The sequence below is a fragment of the Muntiacus reevesi genome, chromosome 3 (genome assembly GCF_963930625.1).
Source record: "Muntiacus reevesi chromosome 3, mMunRee1.1, whole genome shotgun sequence".
NCBI classification, from domain to species: Eukaryota; Metazoa; Chordata; class Mammalia; order Artiodactyla; family Cervidae; genus Muntiacus; species Muntiacus reevesi.
Window position 1 is genome coordinate 18,753,047 of NC_089251.1, and position 21,569 is coordinate 18,774,615.

The window sequence follows — 21,569 nt, forward strand, 5'->3', positions numbered from 1 at the left end:
TGCTCCCGTCTCCATGGCAGCTGGGACCAAGAGTATATAAGCGTGCTCTGCTCTGAGCCCCGTGATGCTGAGAAACAGCCCAGCTGCAGCCACTCATCTGCGCTGTGACTGCCCAGTTCCACCCCGGGGCCCAGGGTTGTGAGGCGACTCTCTGGGGATGTTTGACCTTCACACCTCTAGATGCCAGTCCCCTCAACTTCCGGCCCCGCCGCCCTGGTACGGCCTTCTCTGGGATCCTAGGTCCCTCACAGGCCCACAGCCTCCACCTGGAGACCAGGGCCGTCCGGGAGTCAGGGCGAGGGCCCAGCAGTCTCTGAGCCCCTCTGGGCCTTGGCTGGACACTGACTGGGTCTGAGGAAAGTTGATCCTATGCCTGACCAGCCTGTGAAATGCCCTCACCCTCCAGCACCTCTTTTAATTTGCTTTTGCCTCCATGTCCTCCTTGAGGAAGCTCCTTGGGGCTCTAGACTGGGGCCGGGCCTCCCTGTCCCCTCTGTTCCTGCTCGCCTGTCACCGTCAGTCTGGGTCTGCCTTCCCTGTTAGACTGGGAGCTTGCACGTAAGGGCCCTATGCCTCAGGGCCTAACAAGTCAGCCTGGGTCCCCCCCAGGTCGTAAGCCGGTCACTCAAGTCAGCCTGGTTCTTCTAGAGCAGGCTTCCCACCCTGGAGTGCCCGGCCTGCAAGGCTTTGGCCAAGCTGCCCGTCACCCCCAGCCAGGGCATGGGGACAGGACCCGGCAACGCAGGAGAAGGCCGTCCTGATGGGAAGGGGGGCTCTGGACGTGCGGCTTGTGCCTGCCATGCTGGCCCCTCCTTGCAAGATCCCGGCTCTGCCTGCCCGCCCCAGGCAGCTTCTCCTTCAGCTGTGCTTCTTCGAGGACCTGGGCCTCGCCGTGCATGGCAGGACTGTCAACGCTGAGGAGCCCAGACACTCGGCAGGGCCTTGGACATCCGCCCGACGTCACCCGGGTGCACCTGCCTAGGGGTGAGTGTTGCTGAGCGCCGACCCCTCCTCTTAAAGTGTGTTGGGGGCTGAGGCATCTCCCAGGACCACCCACTGTTTATGACCCCTCAGGAGGGCTCCAAGGCCACCATGCTTGGCCTCCATACACACCATCTCCTGTAACATGTGCCAAAGTGCAGTGAAACGGACGTTGTGTTCCTGTTTCCAGATGAGGAAACCAAGGCACAGAGAAGTTAGGACCCAGCATCCCAAGGGAAGCAGGAAGCAGAGTTGGGGTTCAAGCCCATCTCCCTCTGTCTCTGGACTGAGGCCCATGTCAGCTCCCACAGGAGCTTTTTGTGGATGATCTTCCAGGTGGCTCAGATGGTAAAGGATCCGCCTGCAATGCAGGAGACGTGGGTTCAATTCCTGGGTCAGGAAGATCCCCTGGAAAAGGGCATGACAACCCACTCCAGTATTCTTGGGTTTTCTCGGTGGCTCAGGTGGTAAGGAATCTGCCTGCGATGCAGGAGATATGGGTTCGATCCATGGGTAGAGAAGATCCTCTGGAGAGGGGCATGACCTGGAGAATCTCCACGGACAGAGGAGCCTGGAAGCTGTAGTACATGGGGTTGCAAAGAGTCAGACACGACTGGTCTCTGTTGAGACATCACAAAGCCTAGCGCAGCGCTCTTACTGTTTCTGAGTCACAGGTGAGGAAGCTGGAGCTCTGAGAGGCTAAGTGACTCATTCAAGGTCACTTAGCTGGACAGTGGTGGGCATGGGACCCCGTCCCAGTCCGGCTGGCTGGAACTCTGGCTACGCCCTCTGCTGCCTCCTGCTAGCCGAGCGCTTACAGGCCTTGTCCTCAGGCCTCCAGCCTCAAGAGGGCCTCCTTCCAGTCCTTGGATGGACTTGGCATCACTTGATGAGCTGCGTCTTCCTTCAGAGGGAGCCCCTGGCCTCTCTGGAAGGAGTTAAGCCCTCCCCGATGAATCTTGAGCACGGCCTTCCCCACCCCCAATGGCAGGACTGAGGTCAGGCTGTGTCGGGCGTGGGCTTCAGTAGAGGAGAGAGGCTGGACCTTTGAGCCATTTCTGTGGGTTTTCCTATTGAGCCATTGTTCACATTAGGGTGAGGCGGCCAGACTTTGGATAATTACCGGTTTTGCAGATCAGCTGAGCGCGAAGGAGAAGTCTGCTGTTGGTAAACAGTTTGGCAATTTGAAGAGCAAATTGTGGCTTGTGCGAGCCGGGAGGCTGCCAGGCCGCTCCTCTGGACGCGCCGGGCAAGGAAGCCAGCGTCTGGAGTGGGAGGGGGGCTGGCAGGGAGGGGGTGATGGAGGCGGAGGAGTTGGACTCAGTGCTGGGTGGCAGTCTATGCTGGTTCTGCAGGGTCTTGCCCCTGGGCTGTGGTCCAACAGGAGAAAGTCATGTTGGCATGTCCTAAAACAGAGTGAAACACCGCTTCACACCCTCTAGGGTGGCTTTCATAGAAAAAGGGAGCTCGAGTGTTAGCCAGGATGTGGAGAAACTAGAAGCCTTGTGCTGATGAGAGCATGGTCTGGTGCAGCTGCTGTGGAAAACTGTATGGTGGGTTCTCAAAACATTCAGTATAGACTGAGCAAAGGCTCCAGCAATTCCACTTCTGAGTAATACCACAGAGAATGGAAAGCAGGGACTCGGAGGGCTATTGGTACACCCGTGTCTGTAGCAGCATCATTCACGATAGTCAAAAGGTAGAAGTGTCATGTCAATAAAGGGCAGAAACCAACACCATAATGTAAAGCAACCATCCTCCGATTAAAAATAAATTTCTTAAAAAAGTAGAAGCAAGGGTTTCCCAGGTGGCGCTAGTGGTAAAGAACCCACCTGCCAAAGTGAAAGACATAAGAGACTCGGGTTTGATCCCTGGGTGCGGAAGATCCCTTGGAGAAAGGAAAAAAGTAGAAGCAAGCCCAGTGTCCATCAGTGGGTAAAGGGGTAAACAATATGTGGCATACACGTGGAATATTATTCAGCCAGGAAAAGGAAGAAAATCCTGATGTTTGCTACAACTTGAATAAACCTTGAGGACATTATGCTAAGTGAAATAAGCCAGTCACAAGAACACAAGTACTGCATGATTCTACTTCTATGGGGTTCCTTTTGATTTCTTGGTGGTTCAGCTGCCTGCCAATGCAGGAGAACCAGGTTCAATCCCTGGGTCGGGAAGATCCCCTGGAGAAGGGAATGGCTTTCCCACTCCAGTATTCTTGCCTGGAGAATTCCATGGACAGAGGAACCTGGTGGGCTATGGGGTCACAAAGAGTCGGACATAGCTGAGGGACTGACATTTTTAGAGGAGTCATCTTCATGGAGACAGGAAGTAGAAAGGTGTTTGCCCGGGGCTGGAGTGAAGGGCCGATAGGGAATCATTGTTTAATGCACAGACTTCCATTTGGGAAGATAAAGCTCTGGAAAGAGACGTGGTGATCTTACAGCATTGTGAACGCACTTAATGCCACTGAAATGTGCACTTAAAAATGATTAAAATGGGCAACTTCACGTTAGATATATCTTACCACAGTGAAAACAAAATGCCACAGTACTCGGGTGGGGGCCTGGGAGCACAAGCCTGCTATGGAAACACAGCAAACGCCATAACCCATTCCCCCTCCCCGAAAGGCACATGGAGGGTGGGGGTGGGGAAACAGGTTCCAGTAACAGATATCAGTAGTGAGGACGGATCAACTCATTAATAATCGCAGCAAGCCTTGACGGCAGCTTATCATACATCTGCTGCCTCTGAGACCTGGGTCTTGGCCCACTTTAGGCATCCCCCAATCCCAGCAAAAGGTCCAGGCAAGGATGTACCAGGCAGCGGAGTCAGCGGGCCCTGCCTGCCTCTGGGGGCACAGCAGGCTCCCTGCAGGGGATTTTTGCCTTTCCCATTAGGCCTCCATCAATAGCGCAAGTAATTTCGGGTTTGGCTGAGGAAAATTCACTCAATCAGCCGGCGTCTATCATTTCCAGTAATGACTGTGTTCTGCTCTCGCTGTGAGGTGCCCTGAAGCACTTATTTTCTTGAACTCGAGAACAGCTGTGGGCTGGCTTGTGTGGGTCCCATTCCAGGGGTCACCGCTTCGGCCTCTTTCTCCTGCAGGAATTTAGCCATCAGCGCCGGGTGAACCAGGGCTCGTCCTGGGGTCTGTATCCCAAGACAACTGCTCAGCTGTTAGGTCAGAAGCTGGCTTGTCACCTGCGGCCTCCCTCTGAGGAGGGGCTTCATCAGGGTGATGATGGTGAGCATGGCAACGACCCCTTTCAGGGGTACAGTCCTTTACAGTTTATGCTGCCCGTTCCCAATTGATAACCGAGTTTCATCTTCACAGCCACACGGGGGTTCAAGAACTGCCCTGGTTTTCCAGGTGAGGTTCAGAGAGAGTCAAGAAATGTGTCACCCAGTGGGTCAGGAGTACAAGCCACAATCCATGGAGCCTTCCCAGGTGGCTCGGTGGTAAAGAATCCGATTTTAAAGCAGGTTCAATCCCTGGGTTGGGAAGATCCCTTGCAGAAGGAAACGGCTACCCACTCCAGTATTCTTGCCTATGAAACCCCGTGGACAGTGGAGCCAGGGGGGCTGCAGTCCCTGGGTTTGCAAAGAGTTGAAGACGACTTATCGACTAAACAATAACACCACCACTCCTATATGACTGACTCTAGGACAGCTCGCTTCACCCACTGCAATGAGGTTTAGCGGCTTGGTCCTTCTGTTCTCCACAAAACAGTGTGACTCCGGCGTAATGAGGGGACTAGAGGTGCGGTGGACGGGATGGGATGGAGGCACAAACTGAAGGGCCCTGAGTGTGGAAGGAAGGTCAGGTTGGATGGATGACTCCCCCCACGCTATCGCAGGACAGATCCCAGGGCTGTAAGTCATCTTGCTCAGGCCAAGGGGCTCAGGGCCAGGGATTACAACAATGGTGGATCAATTTGTGTTGGCTCCAACAGGGTGAAAACGAGTGACTCCTGAGACACAATCAAGTGAGTTTCTGGTAGAAGCTGATGTCACAGAGGGGGCCCATCGAAGCCAGTGCTGGGGGTGCTGATTGGGGCTCTTGGGGAAGATGCTGGATGGAGCGCGTTGACAAGCTTACCGTGGCAGAGGGCAGCCAGCAGCCGGTCCTGCACCATCCTTGAGGGCTGGGGTCAGCAGAGCTGACCACCTTGTTTGCACAGACCAGGGCAAGCTGGAAGGGTTACACAAGTTCCCTTGACTTCCAGGACCTGGGTTGAGAATGACTAAGCTGTTGTGTTGACTCATGCCCAAGACTGATCCAGGGTTGGGGTGGGGAGGGGGAAGAGTTGCTAAAAGCCTCCTGCTTGACAGTACTGGAACCCCCTCTGTCTTTTGAAGACCTGTCCCTCACCACTCACAGTTCTTATATTCTGTTCTGAATGGACCCACACTCCTAGCCCCGAGGTGCTCCAGAGGTGGGCATGGAACTGGGTCTGGCCAGTTAGAGCCTCTACTTCCTGGGTCAGGGTGGCAGGGACCCAAGGCGGGGCTGGTGGGGCCAAGGCCTGTCCCTCCCCCGGGGTCACTGAGGGGGGTTAATAAAGGGCTGGTGAAGCCAGCAGTCACCTTTGCCATCACAGAGAATGGAAGCCACTGCCAAGGGGGGCAGCTGACAAAGACCAACCTACAGACGCCCTTCTCTTGAGACCCCCCATCCAGCCAAGGTCTGAATCCATGGCCCCTACCGCCCCCCACACTCCCAGAGCCAATAAATCCCTTCTTCTGCTTTAACTAGATGGAGCTGGTTCCTGTCGCTAGCAACAAAAAGTGCTTCAACTAAAAATACACTAGGTATTTTAACTTCTTTAAACCTTGTTCTAAATTATGTATTGCTCTTTTTAAATATAATCATTAGTGGTTGGTAATAATTTATCTTCAGGTCTTTTAATAAAATGTTCTGCTTCATAGAAAACCCTAATTGAGTGGAGAAGCATTTAATAAAGGTGGCCTTGCTCTGACATGCCCTGGGGAAGACTTGCCGGTAGAGAAGGCTTTGCCAGCCCTTCTTGTAGCCATCACAAGTGCCTGCAGGGAAATAAAAGGCCCTTGAAAGCTGACCTCACAGGCTGGTTACTGCAGATGATGTACCAAGGAGACTGGAAGCCCACTTGGAGGACTGTGGGATAGGTGACCTTGGCCCAGCAGGAGGGAAGGAATGGGTTCAGCTCTGTGTCTTGAGCATTCCCCTGGGTCAGGTACCACGCTGGGCCCCTTGGATTCATCAGGTATGTTCATGCTCAACATCTAGGCTTCAGGTACTTGTCATTGTCCTTGTCTTGCTGCTGAAAACAAGAGGCTGGGACCCCACTGAGAACCCCCCTTCTCAGGAAGTCAGCAGCCATTTAACTTTTGCTATGTATCACTGGGAAGTGTCTGAGGCAGGAGAGTTTTGGATCCGTCTTGCTGGAACCAAACTTTAATCTTCAGAGCCAAACTATGGTTTTCTAACAGTCGTGTACGGATGTGAGACTTGGACCATAAAGAAGGCTGAGCGCCAAAGAATTGATGCTTTTGAACTGTGTATTGGAGGAGATCTTGAGAGTCTCTTGGACAGCAAGGAGGTCAAACCAGTCCATCCTAAAGGAAATCAGTCCTGAATATCCACTGGAAGGATTGCTGCTGAAGCTGAAGTTCCAATACTTTGGCCACCTGATGTGAAGAACTGACTCATTGGAAAAGACCCTGATGCTGGGAAAGATTGAATGCGGGAGGAGAAGGGGACAACAGAGGATGAGATGGTTGGATGGCATCACTGACTCAATGGACATGAGTTTTTGAACAAACTCCGGGAGACAGTGAAGGACAGGGAAGCCTGGTGTGCTGCAGTCCATGGGGTCGCAGAGTCTGACTCAACTGAGCGATTGAGCAACAACTACCACCAGTGGTTAGGATCTCACATGCTGCGTGGTATGGCAAAAAAAAAAAAAAAAAAAATCTGAACCAGGCACAGCCTCTCAGGGCTTTGGACACCAGCTAACAGCATCCTGGTGGCAGTGGGGGCGGAGGGAGGGAAAGTTGAGGGGTTGTCACCAGAAGCCAGCAAGGAAGCAAAGAAAGCACGATGGAGGCCCCCTCCACTCCATCCTTCCTCCTTCCTTTCTCTCCCCTCTGTCCTTCTTTCTGTGAACACTTCTCTGCATTCCCTGTGCCCAGCTCTGTGCCCACGTCTGCCCTCAGGTCTCTCCAGATGCCATCGGGGAGACAGACAGTGCGTCACCGTCATCACCATCGCAGGCTCTAGGCTGGGGGAGAGATCACGGGTCCCGGTCCAGGTGAGCTCTGACCCCAGGCCAGGTGAGGAGGGGCTCAGGGCCCACGAGTCACGAGGTAAGACGGGCCTTGACTCTGTCTGACTCAGCCAAGAGAGAAGAACACAGATGGCGATAACCACACATTGTGTCTGAAATCCAGATTATGGTCCGAATTAAGAGATAATTTCCCTTAGCTTTGAATTTCCCAAGTGGATGCCCACTGAGCTGTGAATCCTTCCCCATGCCAGGGGCTGAGGCTGGTGCCCACCCAATCGGGGCCATTTGGTTCTCACAATTCTTAGCGGGGAGAGGTTTACCACCCCTTACCCTACCCTACTCCCACCCCCACCCTCACCAATTAACAAATGAGAAAACGGGACCCAGAGAGTAACTCCGGAAAGCTTAACAGCATTAAAGGACAAGAGAGTCCAGATTCGTGCCCAGGCCTGCCTGACCCCAAAGCTTGGCGCCTCCATCCCCAACCCTGCCCTCCGGCAGCATCAGGGCCCGCAGTGAGTGGAGAGTGAACCGGGACACTGGGAATCTTCCACGGCTCCTTCTGCGATGCCCTGGGGGCCTGTCCAACTTCACTGCATAGAGTCCTATTCTCCTCCTCTCTTTCTGTGCTACATTAAGAGGTTTTTTGGGTTTTTTTTTTTTTTCTCTTAAGTCAATTTTGTTGGTTTTGAAGCATGAGTGTTTGAAACAGGCATAATGTGAGAGGCCTGGCCCCCAGGAACTGGATTCACCTCTCTCGCTCACCTCACTTCCCCCTGTGGTTGCTAGATGCTGTTTTGTCCCAAGACCAAATCCCCTTGTCCCAAGCCCAGCTCCTGCTGCCTCGTGGGGAGGTCCTGGGCTAAGACCACCATCATCCCCTACTCCCATCATCCCTGCTTACCCAGGTCCTGTTTCTTTGCTCCACTGGGAATCTCTCCTGAGCCTCTGCTCCGACCCAGGTGAGGATGGCCAGGACCCAGCCGGGTTTGCTGGACCTTGTGTCACCCCCTAGGCGTCTCACCCATGAAGGTCAGGGGGCAGCTCCAGAGTCCAACCCCAGGGCGTCTTCTGTGCCTCTGAAATGTACAGCTGGGTGACGTTCGGTATGGCCCTGGACTTTGCAGGCCTCCGGAACACCATGTCATCTGTGACCCAGAAGCTTCTGAAATATTAAACCCCATCAGCTCCTGAGCTTCTCCAGGGCTGTAGAGTCCACTGACTTCCTCTGGCTTCATGAGTCCATTTGGATGGTGGCCATTACCTCCCTCTACAGTGAGACGGTTCTGTGAGTGGTGCCTTCCTGGTCTCCTTTATCTGCCCTCAGCCCTGGGCTACTGCCCAGTCCTTACAGCCCAGTGAGGACTTGCCGGGCCCAAGCTTGAGTCACACTACTGCTCATCTGGCCACAGAGCCTGGCAGGCAGTTACGGAGCATCAGTGACCCCCACAGTGGCACAGCTCTGACCCCTGAGCTTGATCTTTGGGATCCAGCCCCTGTAGGGCTTGCGCCCTAGCATTCTCTTTTGCCCAAAGCCATCTGACTTGGGGTTTCTGCCAGCATTCCACAAGTCGCTCAAATAAGGTATTCCAGTTATATATTGCTCTGTAAGAAATCAACCCAAAATATAGTGGTCTAAAACACCGTGAATCATTTTATGAGCCTCACGGTTTCTGTGGTTTAGGAATTTGAAGAGAGTCCAGCTAAAAGGTTACATGTAACTCACGTGGTTGCAGTCTGACATGCGTAGGGGCTGAAGGCCTTTGGGGCAGACCAGGCATCTCTCTCTTTTCTGAAGTCCCAGGTGCTGTGCTGTGCTTAGCTGCTCAGTCATGTCCGACTCTGCGACCTCATGGCCTGTAGCCCGCCAGGCTCCTCTGTCATGGGATTCTCGGGCCCTTCCTTGTAGTTTCCCCACAGATGAGTCTGGGCTTCCTCTCAACATGGCAACCTCATGGTAGTTCTGCAGTTTATATGGTGTCTGAGGGCCTCAAGAGCACATATTCCAAGGGGCAAAGTGGAAACTGGTGAGAGATGATGGGAAGAGTTTGGGCCAAGATAGGCATACTCTGTGGAAGGTGAGCTTGAGCACAGGGTGACTCTCCAGGGGAGCCTCTGGGCTCTCAAACATCTCCCGTGACCACCATCGCTGGTGCTTCTGCTGGGGAAATAGTGGTGTCTGTCTTGTCCTGGCCCTGTGAAAGTTAAAGTCACTCAGTAGTGTCTGACTCTCTGCGACCCCATGGACTGTAGAGTGCATGGAGTTCTCCAGGCCAGAACACTGGAGTGGGTAGCCTCTCCCTTCTCCAGAGGATCTTCCCAACTCCGGGATCAAACCCAGGTCTTCTACACTGCAGGTGGATTCTTTACCAACTGAGTTATCGGGGAAGCTCCTGGCCCTATGCCTCTCTCTTTTCTTAATCCCAGGCTTCTAGAACATTCTTCAAGTTCTTTAACCATGAGCTGTTTTTCTTTTTCTTTTATTTTTCTGAAGTGCAGGTGCAACCATGATCCTGACTGCTAGTGCATTAGCTTCGTTTCACCTGTTTTTCAAACCTAAATGGAATCACACAGTATATACTCTTTCTATGTGTTTATCTCCTCTGTCTGGATTCTTTCACCAACATAGATTTGTGAGACTCGTCTGTTCTGTTGCATGGGGCTGCAGTTTACTCATTCCCATTTCTGTAGAGTAGTCTGTTGTATGATTGATTGTCCTTCTGTTTATTCTTCCATTCTCCTGTTCTATTTCTGATGGGCATTTGGGTCATTTCCCTTCTTGCTAATACAAACAGTGCTGCTAAATCATTCCAGTGTATATTTTTGGTACACAAATGTACGTATTTCTGTTGTACACAGGAGCTAACTGGGGTATAGGTCGGTATATATTACAAAAGGCCACTGCAGGGTCCATACAGATGAATCCTATGGCTCTGGGGCTGTGGTGGGAGCCCCGGCAGGTGTGAGAGTAGGCAGAGCACCACTGTGCCACACCCCAAGACCACCTTTCACCTTGATCCCAGGACCCTTCAGAGAATTCCCAGCTGTTCAACACCTGGCCTGGGCAGCCTATGGGTAAACGGGGTTGCCTGCTGCCCAGGGCCCTGGTCACTCACTACTGTTTCAGCAGGTGAGCTAACCATTCAGAGTGATGGGGGAGTTGGAGATTTTGATTGCATATTAATAACAAACAGGTATTGTGATGAAAACAGAAGCCACAGGAGAGCAGACCTGGGATGCCAGAGAAGGCTTTGTTCTCTGGATCTGCCCAGTGTAACCCCACCCTGTAAACTTTGGGTTTACTGTAACTTTCAGTAAAGGGAGGGATTCTCCCTTTCTGAACCCAATTGGAGCTTCCAGAAGGCTCTGGGGCTGCAGCCTGGGGTCTCTGTAGCTTAGCTGGTCGTTACAAGTTTGTCTGCACACTGGAGTCATCTGCGGGTCTTTGAAGCTACTGATGCCAGGGTCCCAGCCAGAGGTTGGGATTCAGTTGGTTTGGGGTGAGATCTGAGTTTGGATTTTTTTAAAAAAATAATTGTATTTATTTATTTATGGCTATGCTGGGTCTTTGGTGCTGTGTGAGGGCTTTTCTCTACTTGCAGCAAGCAGGGGCTACTCTTTGTTGCAGTGTGTAGGCTTCTCATTGTGGTGGCTCCTTTTGTTGCAGAGCACAGGCTCTAGGGCATGCAGACTTCAGTACTTGCAGGTTCATGGGCTCAGTAGTTATGGTTCCTGGGCTCTAGAGTACGGGTTCAATACTTGTGGTGCATGGGCTTAGTTGCTTTGCAGAATGAGGGATCTTCCCAAACCAGGGATCAAACTTGTGTCCCCTGCATTGGCAGATGGATTCTTTACCAATAAGCCATTAAGGATGGGTTTGGAATTTTTAAAAGATCCCCAGGTGTTTCAGTCAGGGTCAATGGGAGAAGTGGAAGCACACATCCATGTGCTATGCATGCATGCCTACAAGTAGGGAGTAGTAGATATGCAGTTATGTGTGCTTGTGTGTAAGTGTGTGGGGAGCATGTAGATATTGTGTAGTATGTACGTATGAGTGCATGTGCTTGCATGTAAATGAAGAGAGATGTTATGGGGGTTTGACTTCGCGCAGCATGGAAGTGGGTTAAACAGTCTCTGTAAGGCTGTTATCTCTATCTGATGATGCTGAAGTTTCAAGTCCTCAGGACAGAAAGGTGGGAGGGACGTGGGATGTCAGGTGGCAAGAACACACATAAGCTGGAGCCCTAGAGCGCAAGCTGGAGCCCATGGCAGGCTGAAACACACTTTGGTTCTTGTTGCCCCGACCTGGGGGTGAGGGTATCAGTCCCAAAACTGGGTTCTCATCATGGAGTTAATCACGCACACCCGTTTTCTTAATTTCCTCATTTTTCTTTTTTTCTTAATTTCCTTTTTGGATTGTTCACTGCCGGTGTATAGAAACACAACTGTTTTGTGTGTTGATTTTGTGCCCTGCTGAATTTGTTAAAATAGTTCTAACAGTTTTTTGCAAAATCTTTTGAGTTTTCTACATAGAAGATCACATCATCAGAGATAATCTTACTTCTTTCTTTCAATTTTAGATGCCTTTTATTTCCTTTCTTGTTTTTTGTCTCACCACAACGTTTGTGGACTCTCAGTTCCCCACCCAGGGATCAAACCCAGGCCCTTGGCAGTGAACATGTGGAGTTCTAACCACTGGACCTCCAGGGAATTCTCTGTTCTCATCTTTATTATTTCTTCCTTTTGCTAGCTTTGGGTTTAGTCTGTTTTTCTTTTCCTAGTTCCTTAAACTATAAATTCAGGTTGTGGATTTGAGATCTTTCTTCTTTTATTACAGTGTTTATAGCTACAAATATCCCCCTAAGTGCTGTTTTCACTGCGTTCTACAAGTTTTGATGTGTTGTGTTTTTGTTTTCATTTGTCTCTATGAATTTTCTGACTTCTTTGATGTTATCTTCTCTGACTGATTAGTTTTTTGAGACTTGTTATTTAATTTCCATGAATTTGTGAATTTTCCAGTTTTCTTTCTGCTACTGATTTCCCACTTCATCCTGTTGTGGTCAGAGGAGATACTTTGCATAATATTTTCCTTTTAAAATCTTTGGAGACTTAATCTGTAGCTTGCTCTATGGTCTATCCTGGAGAATGTCCCATGTGCACTTGAGAAGAATGTGAATTCTACTATTGTTGGGTACAGTGGTTTGTGTATGTTAGATCTAGTTGGTTAATTTTGTTGTTCAACCCTGCTTCCTTACTTGTCTTCTATATTCTATTCATTTTCAAGAGTAGTATATTGAAGTCTCCAACCATTATTTTAAAATAAACATATCTTTTGGGGTGGCTTCCCAGTTGGCACTACTGGTAAGAGTCCTCCTGCCGATGCAGGAGACATAAGAGACGCAAGTTGGATCCCTGGGTTGGGAAGATCCCCTGGAGAAGGAAATGGCAACCCACTCCAGTATTCTAGCCTGGAGAATCCCATGGCCAGAGGAGTCTGGCGGGCTCCAGTCCATGGGGTCACAAAGAGACAGACAGGACTGAGCGTCTGAGCGCATCCTTTGGGGAAATACAATTCAACCTATAACACTGCTCAAATATATCCATGTCAGCATCCTTAAAACCTGAGAATGTTACCTGACACGTTGAAGGGCACTTTGTAGACGTGATTAAATTAAGGAGGGAGGCTTAGCCTCAATTATCCAGGTGGGTCCTAAGTAATCACAAGGTTCTTATAGAAAAGAGATGGGACTTCCCTGGCAGTCCAGTGGTTATAACGCGGTGTTTCCAATGCAGACGGTGTGGGTTTGATCTGCATGGTGCAGTCAAAAAAAAAAAAAAAAAGAGAGAGAGAAGAGAGGGCAGGAGGGTCAGAGGCAGAGCTGGAGAGGTGAGGAGAGAAGCAGAGATCAGAGTGGTGCAGGGTGTGAGCCAAGAGTCAGGGCAACCCTAGAGGCTGGAAACCCTCCAGGAAATGGATTTTTCCTTCAAGCTTGCCAACCCACTTCAGATTCCTGCCTTCCCTAGCCTAAGAGAATAAGTTTGTGTCATCTTAAACCACTGTTTGGCGGCCTTTTGTCAGAGCAGCCTGTGGAATCTGATACACCCGGGCCCCAGGGGCATTTCAGGTCTGGCAGTGGTTGGGGGAAGGGGGGAAAGGGGGAGTGGGGGCCCTACTACTTGAATCCAGATTCCAGGCTGTGAGGAGTTCTCTGTAGGACGGGGCACGCTGCTCCCTGTCTTCCACCCCTCAGTCATCCAGCCTGTAAGCGAGGGACCTGAACCACATCCTTTGTCCTCAGATTCTGGAATTCCCAACTGTAACATTCCCTCCCCGGGCCAGGCAGGACCCACAGAGAGGCACCATTTGCTCATTACATCAAGGGAGGACATTTCAAGAAATAAGCAACCACAATCTACTCTCCCATCGTTTCATGGCAGAAAGGACACTTTAATACGTCTCAGTACAAAGCCAGAACTTCACACTTGGCTCTAGAAAAGTCACCCCATGAACACCTCTGTCATGTCTCTGCAGTCAGGCCATCAGAGCCCCTCTTCCTCAGAGTTAGGGCAGAACTCAAAGATCAGATTTCCTGATGGCATCCCCCAGCTAGGCCAGCTCCCGACTGGTACCTCTCCCCTCACCCTCAACTTCAGTTGCTCCCTCAACGGAAATCCAGTCAAGGTACCGATCTTAATAGATAGAAACCCATCAGAAACTGTTAACACGGACTTCCCTGGTGGTCCGTGGCTAAGATTCTGTGCTCCCAATACAAGGGGCCTGGGTTCAATCCCGTCAGGGAACTAGATCCCACATACCACAGCTAAGAGTTCATGTGCTAGGTCGCTTCAGTTGTGTCCCACTCTTCGACGCTATGGACCGTAGCCCGCCAGGCTTCTCTGTCCATGGGATGCTCCAGGCAAGAATACTGGAGTAGGTTGCCGCGCCCTCCTCCAGGGGATCTTCCCAACCCAGGGACCGAACCTAATGTCTCCTACATTGGCTGTCCTAAGTCTCTTCAGTTGTGTCCGACTCTTTGCGACCCCACGGACTGTAGCCCTCCAGCCTCTGTCCACGGCATTCTCCAGGCAAGAATACTGGAGGGCATTGCCATTTCCTTCTCCAGGGGATCTTCCTGACCCAGGGATTAAAGCCATGTCTCCTGCATTGGCAGATAGATTCTTTACCACTAGTGCCAGCTGGGAAGCCCAAACTAGCCTTGCCTCATATGGGCGTTGCCCCCTGGCCTCTATGGCCGGGGGCATCCCCAGGGATTTCCCAGGCAAAAATACTGGAGTGGATTGCCATTTTCTTCTCCAGGGAATCTTCCTGACCCAGGGATTGAACCCAGATGTCCTGCATTGGCAGGTGGATTCTTTGCTGCTGAGTCCCAAGAGTTCACTTGCTGGAACTAAAGATACTGCAAACCTCAATGAAGATCAAAGATCCATCATGCTGCAACTAAAATCTGGCCTAGCCAAATAAATGAATAATCATTTTTAAAAAATTATTGAAAAAAAGAAAAAGAACTGTCAACCTGACTATGGGGAGGAAGGGGAGCTGAAGACATAGGACCCACGTGCTGGGAATTCGCTCCTGTGACCTCTGCTGGCCTGAAAGTCTGGAGGCATCTCCAGCGTCTTCTAGGACGTTGCTGTCTTGTCTCCTGAGAGGTTCTCCTTAGACTCATCTTCTTAACTTGCCCGCCCCAGGTGCCACCTGGCACATCACTGGCTGTGCTGAGCCTTCCATCTGTTTCCAGGTAAGCCGCTTTGCCTGGCAATAAATGACCCTGTCCCGTCTCGTGGTTCATCCTCTTTGTCTTCCATTGTCAGCACAATTCCTTTCTGTCTCCCTTTTGTTTTTCATTGAATCTCATCTTTAGGCCACGGGTTTGTGGCTGTTTTTCACAGCCTAGAAGTCTCCCTTCTTGTTGCGCCACGTGCTGTCAGGAGAGGTTGTTGGCAAGTGCGCTCTGGGTGACGGGTCCTGCCACAGAGCCCAGGTTGACTGAAGGCATTTGCGATCTGGTCTAGTTGTGAAAAGAAGAGAAGCAAAAAGCAAAGGAGAAAAGGAAAGATATATCCATTTGAATGCAGAGTTCCAAAGAATAGCAAGGAGAGATAAGAAAGCCTTCGGATAGCGATCAATGCAAAGAAATAGAAGAAAAAAACAGAATGGGAAAGACTAGAGATCTCTTCAAGAAAATTAGAGATACCAAGGGAACATTTCATGCAAAGATGGGTTCAATAAAGGACAGAAGTGAAAAAAAAAAAAAGGACAGAAATGGTACGGACCTAACAGAAGCAGAAGATATTAAGAAGCCGTGGCAAGAATACACAGAAGAACTATACAAAAAAGATCTTCACAACCCAAATAATCACAATGGTGTGATTACTCACCTAGAGCCAGACATCCTGGAATGTGAAGTCAAGTGGGCCTTAGGAAGTATCACTACGAACAAAGCTAGTGGAGTTAATGGAATTCCAGTTGAGCTATTTCAAACCCTTAAAGAAGATGCTGTGAAAGTGCTGCACTCAATATGCCAGCAAATTTGGAAAACTGAGCAGTGGCCACAGGACTGGAAAAGGTCAGTTTTCATCCCAAGCCCAAAGAAAGGCAATGCCAAAGAATGCTCAAAATACCACACAATTGCACTCATCTCACACGCTAGTAAAACAATGCTCAAAATTCTCCAAGCCAGGCTTTAGCAGTACGTGAACCGTGAACTTCCAGATACTCAAGCTGGTTTTAGAAAAGGCAGAGGAACCAGAGATCAAATTGCCAACATCTGCTGGATCATCGAAAGAGCAAGAGAGTTCCAGAAAAACATCTATTTCTGCTTTATTGACTACACCAAAGCCTTTGACTATGTGGATCACAATAAACTGTGGAAAATTCTGAAAGAGATGGGAATAATAGACCACCTGACCTGCCTCTTGAGAAACCTGTGTTCAGGTCAGGAAGCAACAGTTAGAACTGGACATGGAACAACAGACTGGTTCCAAATCGGAAAAGGAGTATGTCAAAGCTGTGTATTGTCACCCTGCTAATTTAACTTATATGCAGAGTACATCATGAGAAACGCTGGGCTGGATGAAGCACAAGCTGGAATCAAAATTTCTGGGAGAAATATCAATAACCTCAGATATGTAGATGACACCACCCTTATGGCAGAAAGTAAGAAGGACTAAAGAGCCTCTTGATGAAAGTAAAAGAAGAGTGTGACAAAGTTGGCTTAAAGCTCAACATTCAGAAAACTAAGATCATGGCATCCGGTCCCATCACTTCATGCAAATAGATGGGGAAACAGTGGAAACAGTGTCAGACTTTATTTTCCTGGGCTCCAAAATCACTGCAGACAGTGATTGCAGCCATGAAATTAAAAGACGCTTACTCCTTGGAAGGAAAGTTATGACCAACCTAGACTGCATATTAAAAAGCAGAGACATTACTTTGCCAACCAAGGTCCGTCTGGTCAAGGCTATGGTTTTTCCAGTGGTTGTGTATGGATGTGAGAGTTGGACTGTGAAAAAAGCTGAGTGCTGAAAAATTGATGCTTTTGAACGATGGTGTTGGAGAAGACTCTTGAGAGTCCCTTGGACTGCAAGGAGATCCAACCAGTCCATCCTAAAGGAGATCAGTCCTGGGTGTTCATTGGAAGGACTGGTGCTGAAGCTGAAACTCCAATACTTTGGCCACCTCATGCGAAGAGTTGACTCATATTTGAAGACCCTGATGTTGGGAAAGATTGAAGGCAGGAGGAGAAGGGGACAACAGAGGATGAGGTGGTGCGATGGCATCACTGATTCAATGGACATGAGTTTGGGTAAACTCCGGGAGTTGGTGATGGACAGGGAGGCCTGGTGTGCTGTGGTTCATGGGGTCGCAAAGAGTCGGACACGACTGAGTGACTGAATTGAACTGAACTGAACTTGTTGGACGCACAGCTTAGTGGGAGTGACACGCTGCACGTGGCGTGTCTGGCCCCATTTAAGTGTTGGAGCTCCCGTGGCCTTGTCTTTCCTGCTTAGCTCAGGGGGTTTTTGACCTGGCTCACATTGGAGTTGCCTGGGCCCCATGACAAATCAACTAAATCAAAGTCTCTGGGACCAGGGCCTGGAATTCCCTGGAGATTTTAATGGGCAGTCAAGGCTGAGAAGCAAGACTGGAACCTTCTCTTTAGAGCTGCTCACTCCCAGTGGACTAGATGGACAGGCCTGATCCAGGCCCACTCCCTCCCAAGGCAGTACTAGGGTCTGTCTGGAGAGCAGAGGAGGCTGCGCCTTAAATGAAGAAAGTGTGTTCACAGACTAACCCTTGATTCCAAGCCTGGTATTTACCAAGACTTTACTGGCTCTTTATCTCCCGGTCGATAAAAAGCACCATGGAAACTCTGCCTGTGGGGTTGCGGGGGGTGGGCAAAACTTTCCTGGGAAGCACAAACATGCTTGTTTGTGAACCTGCCTGCAGACCTTGGGTGAGGCTGGCCCCTTCCTGGGCCTCTGCCGTTGGCAGGGTGGGGCAGGGTGGGGCCAGTCTCAATCCCTAACTGGGAGGCAGAGCTGGGCCTGGAGCCAGGCCTTCTCTGGACATCTTATTCCCTCTGAAGTGTGGGCTCCAGGATCCCTGTCTTGGGGTCTGTAAGGAAGCCCCGAGACTGACTGCAGGCCCAGAGGGGAGGAGGTATGAACATGAGGGGTGGGGGGGCTCTTACGGTTGGGAAGATTGGGGGAGCCTTTCAGAAGCCCACTATTTAGGATGCTTTTGTTGGGGAAAGTACTGATTGAAACTGCCCACCTTGGTAAGGAACACAGAACTAACAAGCCACCACCAATTGGAAGAACTTGAGAAAAGTCAAAAGGAGATGCCACGTGTCCTACCGACCTCCCAGAACACTCCTCAATGGAATCCATTTTGACTGAACAATGTGGGTGCCACTAGAAAGGACCCTGAGTCAGAAAGATTGGTCAGAGACAACCTGGAAACTAATCCCATCACCATAAAACCCAAGACTGCAAGCAGTCCTTTTGGATTCCCTTGCCCTACTGCTCTCCATTTGGGCGGCTCATCCCAACAAAGCCTCTTGCACGTGTGTCTCCTTGGATAATTCATTTCTGAGTATTAGGCAAGAGCTCCCTTTTGGGCGCTGGAAGGGGACCCCCTTCCTGCAACACTTTGGTCCCTTCTCTTCGGCAGGACCTTGAAGATCTGGGTGGGGCCAGCTCCATCTTCCTCTGAAATGACCTGATGGAGGTGGGAGACTTTGCTGCGGACATGCAGTCCTGATCACCAACAGGCAATCACTCCTCCAACATACTCCCAGAAAAGAGCTGCACCCACATTGATATCAAGGCCAAACCTCCTTCCTCCTTCCTGCCTGTGGAATTTTTCAAAGATGTAAGACAGAGGTTATCACTAGAGCCCAGCTCATGCACCTGTTCTATGCTTGTTTCATGCACCTGAGCACCAGGCTACCGTCCTTCCTCCACGCATCACCCACTGACCAGCCCAGCCATGGCCTCATCCTCTGATCCTTCTCACTGTGTACCATGCCATACTCTGTTACATTCCACTGGGGATCATTCTCCCAGCGTTTAGGGTTTCTCTTTGGGACCACAAGCCCCACAAGAAGACCACAGCTGTTCTCCCAACCAATTCAGGCAGCAGGGGAAAGGGCCAGTGAGTGGCAGTTTGTTGTTTAGTCATTTAGTCGTGTGTGACTTTTTGTGTCCCCATGGACTGTAACCTACCGGGCTCACCTCTGCATGAGATTTCCCAGGCAAGAATACTGGAGTGGGCTGTCATTTCCTTCTCTAGGGGATCTTCCCAATCTAGGGGATCAAACCCACGTCTCCTGCCTTGGCAGATGAAGTCTTTACAGCTGAGCCTCCAGGCAGGACTGACTCCAAATTCAGATTCAGTTCCTCACCAGCTGAGGTTCTCGTTATTCATCTTAGGGCAGGTGATGCCACGGTAGGGACACTGCAGGCTGTTCCCAGGTCCCTTTCCTGGTTTTCCTGGATATGCTGCCCAGCCTCTCCGCAGACTGTTGCTATGTAGCCATCATTTGTTTGTGGCCTATTTGTTATAGCACCTAGAGTTATCCTAAGTATCATACTGCCTCACAGATGTTGGATGTCGGGTAGATGAAATAATGCATATGAAAGACACGTGCCTGGCAGAGGGAAAGCGGAATCTACACCTTCCCCACCAGCAGTAGCAACTGCAGAACTGCAGGAGACAATCTTTCTAGACAAGGCTGTTGAGGAGGAGGGAGCGATTGAAGGGGGGGTTGACTTAGCGTGCACTGAGCCCCTCGGGATCGTTATTGCGCGTGAAACGGCTGCTTTTGGAAGGCTATTGCCCAGAAGAAAAGATGTTTGGTTTTCACAAGCCAAAGATGTACCGAAGTATAGAGGGCTGCTGCATTTGCAGAGCTAAATCCTCCAGTTCTCGGTTCACTGACAGTAAACGCTATGAAAAGGATTTCCAGAGCTGTTTTGGGTTACATGAGACTCATTCAGGAGATATCTGTAATGCTTGTATCCTGTTTGTGAAAAGATGGAAGAAATTGCCAGCAGGATCAAAAAAAAAACTGGAATCATGTGGTAGATGCAAGGGCAGGACCCAGTCTAAAGACTACACTGAAACCAAAGAAAGTGAAAACTCTATCTGGAAACAGGATAAAAAGTAACCAGATCAGTAAACTGCAGAAGGAATCTAAACGCCACAATTCTGATGCTCACAGTACAACCTCAAGGGCCTCTCCAGCTCAGTCTCCCTGTTACAGTAACCAGTCAGATGATGGCTCAGATACAGAGATGGCTTCTGGCTCCAACAGAACGCCAGTATTGTCCTTTTTAGATCTCACATACTGGAAAAGACAGAATATATGCTGTGGCATTATCTATAAAGGCCGTTTTGGGGAAGTCCTTATCGACACACATCTATTCAAGCCTTGCTGCAGCAATAAGAAAGCAGCTGCTGAGAAGCCGGAGGAGCAGGGGCCAGAGCCTCTGCCCATCTCCACTCAGGAGTGGTGACTAAGCTTTATGTAGAAGGGGAGCAAAAATGATTTAAATTTTGGAAAACAAAGCAACAAAATGACCCTCCTATTTTTAATTTGGATACCTGCTATTCTGCCAAAGGATGGATTTGTAGAATAGTTTTGAATGGGTTATTTTTCCTCCAGTTCCACAAACTCTGAAGCCAGTGAAGCTTACTAAGAGATAAAAAAGAAGTGTACATAATATTTAAGATGCTGAGTATTTCATAGGAAAGCTGGATGCTGCTGTAAAGTGCTCTTTAAGTCTTTTTTAAAAATCCCCTTCTAATGAATGAAATTAGGGGAATTTTCAGGGGACAGAGATGGGATTTGTTGTATGATAAACGTATGTAGTTTTAGTCTTTCTATTTTGAGAAGCAGTGGTTGGGGCATTTTTCAAGATGGGTGGCTACACTTGTTTTCCTTCGTTATAATAAATTTGTCATAACTCAGTAAACATGGACTTGCCCCTAGAGGTAGTTGTTAATAACTGAAATATTAAGGTCTTGCCAAGGTTCTGGTGATTCAAACCTGTACTACTGAATATTAAGCGGGACAGACAGCTCTCTGGTGCGAATATCTTGAAGGAGCAATTTCTAAATATGCAGAGGTAACTTGATGTATATGGTGTATCTTGTGTCACCTCCCTCCATATTGATATTTGATACAGATTTTAATTTATATGAAATTTAAAAAGCAGAATCAAAACTTAAAGCAGACTCAAAGTTCCTCTTGGGGAAATGTCAAGTCTTTAGGGTTAGCAATCCTATATGAATAGTACCAAAGCATTACCACTTGGTAGAGAACATTCTCTATTAAAAATGTTAGATTATCTGAAAAATAACAATGTGCAAGTCTTTAGGATGGCACACGAAAAAAACAAAGGTTAATGCTTCTTGGGGCACAGTTCTTAGACGGCTTGCAAGTGTGTAAATAATTTATGTTACATGACTGGTGACTTCACTGAAAATCTGCACAATTCAGTTTTAGCCCTGGATTACTTCAGTTGATCTTTGTGAAGGTTTTATCTGTGTAGAATGGTTGTTTGACTTGTTTTAACCTGTTAGGGTTTTGGGTTTGTTTGTTTTTTTTCATTCTATATTAAAATTCTACTTAAAGAAAAGAGGTGTGTGTTAATGCTGAGTGGGTTGGTTTTGGTTTGGCTTCTTTTAGTCAGGCTTTCTGAACATTGAGGTGTTAGATGATACATCCTAAATGTGGAGCTCTTCCATTCTAAAACCTTCATTCAAAGCCTTTTACTTGAACCCAAACC

General features: G+C 49.4%; 1 pseudogene; it reads left to right on the plus strand.

Moving 5' to 3' along the window:
* The first annotated feature begins 19,446 nt into the window (after window positions 1–19,446).
* On the plus strand, window positions 19,447–20,863 carry LOC136162721 (SIN3-HDAC complex-associated factor pseudogene; annotated as a pseudogene).
* The last annotated feature ends 706 nt before the right edge of the window (window positions 20,864–21,569 follow it).